The 11143-nt window shown below is 44.0% G+C and overlaps 1 long non-coding RNA gene across 2 annotated transcripts; it reads right to left on the reverse strand.

Moving 5' to 3' along the window:
* Window positions 1–1780: 1780 nt before the first annotated feature.
* LOC125012464 lies at window positions 1781–4829 on the reverse strand. 2 transcript variants are annotated; one of them, XR_007113280.1, is made up of 3 exons: window positions 4422–4829; window positions 3820–3896; window positions 1781–3053 (listed from the first exon to the last, which is right to left on the reverse strand). It is a non-coding gene; the product is annotated as an uncharacterized LOC125012464 (long non-coding RNA). The 2 variants fall into 2 exon arrangements; XR_007113279.1 differs by having other exon boundaries at window positions 1781–3896.
* Window positions 4830–11143: the final 6314 nt, after the last annotated feature.

An 11143-nucleotide genomic window follows, 5' to 3' on the forward strand; every position in this document is an offset into this window, starting at 1 on the left:
CAGCCCGATGAGCAATTCTTCAAGTCTGTACTTTCACTCTGAGGGTACGCATATTTTCTGGAGGCGTGCAGTTCGGCGTGCACGTTGGCGTGTGCACCTGCTGTCTGGAATAGCGCTAATGTAAACAAACCACAGAGGGGCCGGTCCTGGCGTGGAGGTTGTTTTGAGATGTCGGGGACGTCACTGTGGTTTCCACGCACAACGCTCTTCTTCAGACTCCCATCCATGAATCTTCTCCATCTCGCAGATAGGTGACCATTCACCAGTCTGCCCTCCACACAATGTACACAAAAACACTAGCTGCTTGTATTCACACAGGCTCTGCTGTTCTCCCTGTGGCCTCTTTGAAAAGAGGTTATGAACACCCATCTGACTAGACGATGGATGAGCCTGGCAGATTTCAAATATGCCATCTACACCTCAGCTTCAATCCATAATGCACCTCACTTCTCTGGAGCCTGGATGCATCTGGTTTTAATGTGTGCAGATGCTCCATGTTTGGAAAATTCAGTCCTCACCCTACAACTCCCTCTTTTACTATGAAGAATACTTACTCTATTATCTCTTCCTTTATACTGTTGGTATCAAACCCAAAGTGCTGCTGTTCTTCCTAGAGATGCTGCTTTAGCTGAAGACCACAGTTGAAATTCTATTTAATGCTGCATTAAGCTCGAGGCACAAATCTCTGCACATCTTAAACCGAGCCAAAACCAAGACATTCATGGATGACGGCCAGATACCTTCGAACAAACCACAAAATATGTATTTCTAATTATTTGGATGGACTGACCACAGGGGGTAACCAGAGCCATTAAATGTCTTGTACTGATTGACAAAAAACACAGGCAGCTTCTGATTCTATTGTTGTTGGTCAGTGTTTACACTGTCGGTTATAATGTGCTTTTTGTTCCATTCAAACATCTGTGTTCTCTCTACTTTCTAATAGAGAGCTTCTAACGCTTCCTGTAATCACCATGACGGTACTGAAAAGCCGTTCTTTGTGGCTGTCTATGAAATGCGTCACTGGATTAATGTGATATTATTTTATTTTCATTTGCATTATTGAGAAGCTTGTGATCATATACAAATTATAGAATTTATTTACATCTTTAGTTGATGATGAAGTGAAATATTACTTTAAATGTGGCATTTAAAAGTTTGGAGCAACATGCAGAATTGAATGGAGAATTGCATACAGATATAATTCAGTGTTATTTCAGCCTGGTTATTCACTCAAGTGTCTAGTGAAATATCAGGCGGTTCACGCAGGTGGTTAGCAAAAGGAAACAGATTTCTGTGTTTAGGATTAATGTGTTGCTACCCATACTTTATTCATTGTGGCATTGTCTACGGAGGAGATCGGGGCGGATGGAAAGGTCATGTAAACATCAGACTCTGTTCCCTTCCCGTTTCCAAACTGAACTTGTCCACTTCACCATAATATGCTTAAATGAGTGTTCTAACTGTGGCAGTGAGGGCTATCTATCTTAACCCAAATCCCGATCTTTCCCTACACCTAAGTGGTTTTCTTGCCTGAACTTGTATCTTGTTCAAACAGGGTAATATATATCTGTGTTACATTTCCTCAAGTAATTTAATTGTATTGAGAATGTATTATGTCCTATGTATCCAGGGTTCAGGGAAATAGAAGATTTTGATGTTTTTTTTATTTATTTATTTTTTGTCTTGTAAACTTCTGTATCACTGGCACTGTATTAGAAAGAAGTCAGAAACGGGGCTCTGCTCTGCTTAATAAAGCTCTTTTTTTTTTTTTTTTTCCCTATTGGAGAGCATTTTCCAAAACATGTGTCCTTTAGTTTCTAAACTGACCTGATTAGTTGGTGTGTTGCTTGTCTGCGGATTCTGTGACCTTCTTACTGTGACTCCCCTGAGGCTCCACAGCTGTTGGCCTTGCATGCTAGCAGCTCATCCACTCTCAGCTGTAATCAGTGATTCACCTGCCCGCCGCTTCCTATGACATTTTCACTTCCTCTCAAGTTTGTGTGAACAGTCAATAGGTAAACACAGTAATGGCTTTTGTGTAATGTGTAACAGTCGGAGATGCGAGTGACTCTGTTTGCTGACGTACCCTGTGACACAGATTGAATGTATGGCTCTTTATCTATACTTTTGTGGATCTATATTCTGCAAGGACAAATATACAGAGACAATTTGAAAAACACATGCTGTCAAATTAATCGACTCCGTGCACAGACAGTCAATACTCAGTCTCTGTTCCAGTTATGGCTGGTGCACATGAGTCACAGGTTTGTCAGACAAATACCAGGGACGCGGGAGTGTCAGTAATATCCACCCTGAGAAAAAAGAAATGCGGGCAGAGATAAAATCTGTGCTTTGTGTCAGAGTGTCGATTCTTAGTATTATCTGTTGACTAAACAAGGTGTACAGTGGCCACAGGGAGAGCCGGGTTCACCAGGGGAGCAGAGGCAGCCAAGTGAGCGAGCGCAGGAAGACAAGAAAAGGTCAGAGTAGGGGGGAGAGGACGGCCAGATAACAGCTGTTTATGTTTCTTGTCCCATTCATCTCCATTCAGGAGCATTCATCTCTACACCCTGCTCTCTGTGCTTTTGAAGCATAAACAAGCCTCATTCTCCTGACAACAGCCCTGCATGTTTGCTCAGTGTGTTTGCTCAGGCCTGTGGTTTGGATCTGAGCGTAAGTAGTACATAGGTAGCCCAACGCACCAAATCAAATGCACCGATTTCAGATTGATGTCGACATGACAGCAGCTCACCGCAGTAACACAATATTTATTACGCGGAGATTAGGCTGGTTGCGATTCAGACCAGGTCGGAGGAAAAACAAACAAGCCGGGACTTCCTCTTTGTTGACACAGGATTTATTCTCTTCAATATATTTTCACCGTGGAGCTTCCTCTCCTCCGCTGCAGGCCTTTAAAACACCCCATCTCCAAATGATTTGTGTTTCGCTCAGAGTTCATGACTTGTCTCCCGCCACACCGACAGCACCTCTAGTGCTCTGCCATCAGGGAGGCTTGTGTTTCCCATGGTGCTTTGTGCTTGCCTCCTTGCCTGCAGGGATATAATGACAAGCGTGGACCACCCATGAGAGCTTTGGCCCGACTGCTATTGAAGAAATTCCCCAAGCTTCAGTGTGTGTGTGTGTGTGTGTGTGTGTGTGTGTGTGTTCCCGTTCATGTTTGCACGTTCGCTCTTTCTTTAGGCAATATGAGGAACCTTTATTTTGAGAGGCTGCCATAAAAACTTAAAGTGATACTAATTACCGATCATTTGAGCTTTCATTACGCAAAACACAATTATTGAAATTGGTGTGGTTCCGAGAGAGTCACAAGCAAACTATCTTATTTTATTTATTTATTTTGCATTCAACCTTTTTAAAACCTTAAAGGTGAATTTATTTGTTTTCATACTACTTCAAACTAGTTTGGGGTCTTTTTTAAGCTCTGGTTTGGAGTGGATTCACTGAAGCCTTGCCAAATTCTTCTCACTCACTGGGTACAGTGTTACACGCAGCACTGTGGATCTATAATCACTTTCAGTGCCTGTGTCAAAAGCAATCAGCATTATCATGGCCTCATTCCTCCTTTTCTCTCTCAGCCCTAAAGGACGACTAGACTCGGCTCCAGTCGGAGGGAAGTTCTGTGCGAGCAGGAGGCTGTAAAGTTATTCACGAGCTGCCCATTCCCCAGAGGTCAGAGGATTCAGTGTGGAGGACGGTTTACTGCACTCTGGTGACAAACAACATCTTGACTTGGCGCCTCTCCAGGGGCAAAAAACTGCTGTCTGTGTGGGTCGTTGTGCAGCGTCAATGCCTTACATGTGTTTCCAACTTCCCAAGCATCCTGGTGGAGGATGGTCAGGAGATCTTCTGTGTGGTGACGTTCATTCTTCCTCCTGCGAGATAAACTCAACAAAATGAACAGACACATGGACTTTCTTCACACATACAGATGACTCAGCTGATTGTTTAGTGTTATTAAACTAATAATCTGTGTGGATCTACAGAATTTACATGCAGGCTGATGAATACGACAGACTGTTGTTGAACTAGTTTTCTGAAAAATGTAGAACTAGTTTTGCAAAAGAGTGGTGTATATGAATGAATTAGTGGGACCATAGCAAATGAGCCTGTACACCTTTAAACTGCTTTGGTTTATAAGGAATCGGCTGGACTTTTTATTTGGCAACTAATTAAAACCTACAGAGACGATGCATACTAGTTGTAACTTTTTTTTTTATCAGTGGAAGGAATTCTACCTATTAACGCCACTAGCGTTGGAAACAGTGGGTGGAAATCAAGTAGGAATTCATCGCTCAGTGGTTTTGTCTCGTCTCTGTTCTAGTTCCTGTCTCATTTGCTCACATTCTTTCCCCATCATTCAAACTCAGTTTCGCTCATTCACCTAATCCCTCACTCACCTTCTCTCTGCCTCCCTCCGCTCCGACACATCGTGTTTTTTTCCACCTTCGCTCTGACGTGACCTCTCCGATGAAGTGCTGACCTTTGAACTTCCTCTTCCTTCCTGGCTCTGCCGTGTCATGTAAAGTGGGCGGCCATATTAGGAGATGAGTCCCGTGACTCAACATGCACGTATCCGTCTCCATACCCCCTCCAGGTCATCTGACAGTGGAAGTGCCCAAAGACAGTTTCGTGTCCTATTTTTTCACGGTTGCACGTGGGGCTGGAGGTTTGTCGAACACCTCCCCTGACATGACGGAGCAAATTCCTCACATTTTTCCTGACTGCATTTTCTCAGCTCAACGATCCAAAATGAAAACCACTTGAACCCCTTCACCCTCAAAAAGTCACATCGTCATCTAGTCCAAACCCACTTCACATCATTCATTCTGAAAAGTCAGACGCAGGCTGTAAAATTATTATAAAACTGGCGACTGCTGAAGGCGCTCGTGCTGACGATACAGTCGTGAATCAGACTCGTCTGCAGTGACACATGCTGATCTGCGTTTCTTGTTTTCTGCAGCCACTGTCTGGCCTCGGGGTAGAAACATCTCTGAGCTGTTGCTCAACACAGCTGTGGGTAAACAGGCTGTGTTTAGATGCCCGTGTCTCAACCTGTACACACACACCCGCAAGGACACATACATAAAAAGGCAACAAACTAAGACCTACAGAGTGGGTGTATTTGCAGTGCCACACCAAAAAATCCTGCCACAACTTGTTAGGCTGAGTGAAATTGCTCTCTTGCACACCCGTACAATGTAACAACATGCGAGCAGCTCCCCGGTGCAGAGCTCAGAGATGTGAAGGAGTGTAAAAGTACGGAGGGTAACTTCTTTGCTGCTTTGCATGAATCAGATTGGATGAAAAGGAACAGGAAAGCTGTTGCTTAGTGACTCGCTTTGCTCGTTTGATGGCGGTCGGTGTGGGGTGAATCACAGTCGTTATTGTCACAACAGTGTCTCATATTGTGCTCACTGAAGAGGATCTTGAAACAGTTATTAAATGAACCGTTGCTGGAATTTCATTTACACTGCAAAACTGTTCAGATATTAAACAAATGTCCACTGTATTGGCAGAATCTGGGAATGTAAACTTAGTGTTTTGACCTTTTATTTGAGATATTTGAGGTGTAAATTCTTGATTTACATATTACCACACTGGCTTGTCTAATATAGAAATAAGCATTTGAAGTTGTTAACATGTTTTTTTAAAATCAGGAAACTGTGTCTTAGTGTGTTTTGGTTTGTTGATATAGTTCCTGTTGTATGATGATTAAGTACAACATAACAAAAATGATCTACTGAGTGTTGATCATGTTAATCATCAGCAGTTCCCTCAAGACAGTCACCTCTTGCTGCTGAATTTGCCCCGTGGCATCATAGTTACTGATCGTGAAGGCGTCACAACGTCTGAACTGAATCAAGGTGAAGGAGGATGATTGGATGAACCACTGTGGCTGCTGCGATCCAGGGTTTTATTTCCTGAAAGCAGGTCAGCATGTGCAACCTGTCTCAACTTTTGACTGGATCTAAGAGTAGTCTGCCTCCCCGGAGGGAGACTGTGCACCCGTCACGTTTGATCCCTAATCCTTTAGATGTGTTTGTGCAATCTAGTATTGTGCAGTTAAACTGTGTGTGCAATATATTTACACAGTAGCAAATCATCTAACTCTGGCTTGAGAAAAAACCCAAAACATTCTGTATATATTTTCTGACTCAACCGCTTTAGTGCTCTAGACAAACCGCTGCAATTTATTTTCTCTCAGATTCATCATTAAGGTAGCAGGAGACGTTTTTTTGCATCTTTATACAGGATTTAAAGTTGTGCTTCAGCCTGGTTTTGGCAGTGAGCTTGTTCAGCTGTGTGGGGCTGGACCGAGGTCACATCCAAACCACCATCCCACCAGTCCACGTTGACCCTAATTGACCCGTGGGCGGCTTTAACATGCAGCCAACAGCAGCAGAGAGTACAGCTGCTGCCTCCATCGCCCTCCTTAAGCCGTCCAACAAGCCTGGCAGACGGGTACCGCAGGTCAGACTAAAGAGAGAAAGAGTTTTCTAGTTAGCCCGTCACAGGCCATTTCCCTCCACAATGGTAATATTTTCACATTGACTGCATCCAATAGCCCCCGAGCATCCAAACAGGGACCTCATAATAAGATTTGTGCATGTGTAAGCTATAAAGAGCCTCAACGTTGTGGCAAGTGCAGCCCCGCCGCTCAACCAGGGGCCCTATTTGAGTTGGAGAGGAGGGATTTGGAGCGGTGCGTTTCTATTCGCCGCTCTGTGCTGCGAGCCAACTGGTCCATTTTCCCCGATCCACTTTCACAGGCCGCTTTTATCCCTCACAAAGCCCAAATACCGCAAAGAAAATGGGACGGGGCGGAGTTCAAACAACAAGCTCAAGAGTTTTATGTTCAATGGAATTAGAAATGACTTTTTAAATGCCACTCTGTTTGGGCTGCCCTACTGTAAGAACTCCACTAATGAATTTAATGTGCACATTCTGGCATGAGATGTTAATTTTTCTCCTCTGGCTGATTAAAAAGTTGAAGTGATTTATGGCTGCAGTGGGAAGTCTGGGTTGCTTTGTCATGTGGGTGTCTTATAAGTTTAGCTTCCCTCATCTGCGTCACCAATGTATCAAACTCTGTCATTTTTCCTAATGCATTGTGCTGATATTGAAATACAGATTTTATTTGTTTTTTAACTTTTGTTTTCTTGTTTTAACTTGAAGCTACCAGAGATCCTCAGGGTCTGACAGACGGAGATTTATGATAGCAGGACATAAGGTTTTGAAATGAGAGGTTTATATATTAAGTAAACATTGCTGAGAAATGGTTTTTGGATTTCCTTACATGTGAATCTAACCTGTACAACTTGTCCCTGTGAATCAACTCATGGAAATCTTCAACCTGCATGTTATCATTTACCTTTTTTTTTTTTGGATTTGTACTGTATGTACAGACAACCGTGTAATTTTCATTGACAGTTGCACAGGAGCCCAATGTTTGAACGTGAGTCCTTTGCAGCGCTTCATTTGCATCCTCTGTGTAATTTGAAGTCCTCATGAACATTTTTGTGGACAGGAGGAAGGGAAGTGGTGACACTTATCTCCAGTGGTGGTCCCACCTCAACCACAGAGCCTCATTTGTTGTAACGCCTTGAAAACGGAGCGTGTTGCGCAGGATCTAGTTGACGAAAACACAGCAATTACATGGATGAATATTGAATTCATTGCACAATGAATATACAACGCAACTGTTCACATGTATTTCTCTTGGGTTAGAATGTGATATTTTGGGAAAGGAAGCTTATTCCATTTCTTATGAAGAGCTACATGACAAGATTGATTTTACTCTCTTTTCACTTTGGGTAAAAGTATATGTAGAGACTCAAAGAAAGTGGTGAGTTAAGGGATTCCAAAAGACACATTCTTGCCCGTCTCAGCAGTGGGAGGCCATAAATATAATGCAGATTTACAACTGATGCTGCTGATGGATACACTTAAAGTCAAACCTTTTCCATTGCCAAGTGAGTGCAGTCTCGTCCTTGGGGTACGGCTGAGAGACAGCGTTCCACAGTGATTTATCTGAACTGAGCTAACGACGTGATAATTGATAAGGAGCAGAAAGCAGAGTGTCATTTTCTTCCAGAGATTCTATCACAAAAGTCGCTCAGCCTGTCCAGCCCTGTGTGTTTCTTTTTCAGCAGACACTTCATCACAAAACCACGAAGGAGTATCCTTGTGCTGATGTGAATTTTCTGCGATCCGTAGATGGCTATCAGAAGAAAGACAAAACTCCCTCAGCTGTCCTCGCCTGCATATAGTAAATAAAGCTTTCCCCTCTTTTATGACTGGTGGTAATTCTCAGTTTTGGCATTCCAGTGCGTGGGCAACACTTTCAAATCAGACCTTTTTAATAGAACCTGGTGGGAACAGTTTTTATTAACACTGGATTTTCTTGTTAATAAATCAGAGCTGACCTTAACTCACAAAGGAAATTTAAAAGTTGATCACGACTGGGAAAGAATCTACTGGGCAGAACTTTCTCTTCATCATGAAATAAAGACAATCACAATAATGATTGAATTATCTGGTTTTATGAAGTTTTGCATAATAAACTCAAAGTGGGAGATTACACGCATGTGTTCTGGATATTTTTATTTATTTCTTTTTTGCTAAACCCTTGGCCGCAATTTCTGGAGGAGTTTGCTTTTTTACGGAGCCCAAAATATGAAATTTTATTTGACCTTCTATAAAGACTTGTTGAGTGCAATTTTGTGCAGTTGACTTGTTGCTCCCCTCCGTGCTCAAATGTGATGGTGTGAGAGTGGCGAACATGCTAGCACAGGCATGGAGGGAGTGTGGTGGCTCGGCAGGTTTAATGCTTTTGGTTGGTGCTCGACGCACACGCTCCTTGGCAGCAGAGCTCGGGGTGGAGAGGGATGCAGACTGTGACTCACGCCACGGACGTGACACCTGCACTGTCCCGGCCGTCACATGTCGCGCGGCACACCCTGCTTGCGCAAAAAACGCCTCTTCTGACGTAAACGCTGCAAATGAGTCCTGCCCGTCAGCCCCTCGAGGCACAGAAAGACCTTTCGGGCTGACGAGGGTTTTGTTTTTCTTCTTCTCACAAGCATTTAATGGCTGCAGGTGGCGATGCCCACATTTCCACTGATTCATTTATTGATTCCCCGCGTCATGTCTTGAACTAAACGCACCCAGCTTTTTCAAGGATGAATATTTCCTCCACATGTGCATAAGACTATTGATAGCATGTGGTTCCACTTAATGCAGACACATAAAACAACAAGCAGGAAGCATTAAAACCATGTGAGGCTGGCTTTGCTGGCTCTGCAAGGGACCCACTTCTCAATTCGGCCTGTGTGCTCACATCCCAAGACGGGGACGCGAACACACGCACACATATAAGCTGTTCAAGCAATTAGACACGCCTGTTGTTCATATTGAAGTAATAAATGCAGACTGAGGGGTACTGCAGGACTGTACCCAATAAATGCCTTTCTTTTAGCCCTCAGAGCCCTATTAGAATAAACAGAGGTGGTTTGCAGGTTTGGCAAAGTTGGCAAGTGGCAAACAGACGTACGAGTTTGAGCAGTATCCACACACATTTCTCGTGCTTTTTTTTTAACCCCTGTGTACCATCCACCATCCAGGTTTATTTTAATGTTAATGTGCTCTCCTGTGATTAACCAGACTCTATTTAAAAGTGGTTCTCAAAGGAGGGAAAACAAATGCTTACTTGGACTACTGTTTGACCCGGCTCTGGTAGTGGATATCACTTATTTGTGACACCCAAGAGTGCAGGGGGCTCTCAGCAATTCTCCCTCGATGGTAAACAGTCATAAAAAGCCCAGGATTCAGTTGCACAAACACAAATAGCGGACTATTCATAGCACTAATGAGGGCTGCCAGGGACACCAGCGGGCCTTGAAACGCACTGTCGCCACTTGCAGAGTTATGGCACGGCACAGGGTAGAAACCGTGGCTGGGTAAAGTGCTGGGGCTGTAAAGGCATTCCTGTTTAACTTCCTCTTCCCCCCGTATTTTCCTCTTTGTCTCCCCTTTTATTCGCCTCATCTCTTTTAAGAGGAACATTTCTCTCTTTCACTTTGAGTTTGTTTTTTTCCCCCTACTCTGAATTTTCCCCTCAAACAAACTTCCTTCCATCAGTTCCGCAAACTCAGCATAGGGAGATTTTTGTACATATTTGTACATTGCATTGTTACCTCGAGCGCTTGTTTACAGCCCTCACACAACCACGTCACGTGAGCCTCGCCGCAGATTGGATTATGAAGGTGTCAAATCCCTCCCTGACGGTCACAAGCTATTTTTTGAGTAACACATTAACTTACCATTACCCCCTACAAACCATAATGGAGGGGAGGGGTATAATTTAGCAGTGCGCTGATTGATTGGTCTGTTTATTTTTCGTTTGGCCTGACAGGAATTTCAGACTTTGACTTTCAAATTCCTTGCAGATGGCCAGCCAGCCCTTTGAATCCCCACTGCAATTAACCTTTGGAGGAGAATAACAAAGCAGCACACAGGGGCACTGTGGCCTGGCTCAGCTGCTTTGATGTGGTTCCTGTGTTTGCTCTGTCATGCAGTGGAAGGGAGGTGAACTCTGCACACCGTGTCCGGGGCTGTTGAGAGGTGCAGGCGGCGTCGCACCCAGGGGGTCTGCCTGCTCCTGTCACACCACCGCCAGCATGGAAGGAACTGTTATCACCTTTCTAAAACATTGGCTACATTTACCTACACAGAGGAGCTGGCCTTTAGCCATAGCTCTGGTAGCACATATCATACCCTGCAGCTGACTTTTCCAGTTGCCTCAAATGAACCACTGGACATCGTGTTCCTGTGGAGCTTAGGTGGAGTGGCTGCTGATTGAGGGATGTCTGTAAACACCGGTGGTAACTCTACTTTTTAATATTTTAATTTTAACCTCATGACATACGCTGATCAGGCATAAGATTGTGTGTAGGTCTCCCTTGTGCCTCCAAAACAGTTGTGACTCATCTTCTGAGGGCGTCCAGTGATGTCTGGCAACATACTGTTGTTGGTGGGAGTTTTTGGATCCTATTGGTTGAGGGGAGGGGCCTCTGTGGATCATCCCACGGATACATGATCAGTTTGGGATCTAGTGAAT

This window comes from Mugil cephalus, chromosome 8 (genome assembly GCF_022458985.1).
Source record: "Mugil cephalus isolate CIBA_MC_2020 chromosome 8, CIBA_Mcephalus_1.1, whole genome shotgun sequence".
Lineage (NCBI taxonomy): Eukaryota > Metazoa > Chordata > Actinopteri > Mugiliformes > Mugilidae > Mugil > Mugil cephalus.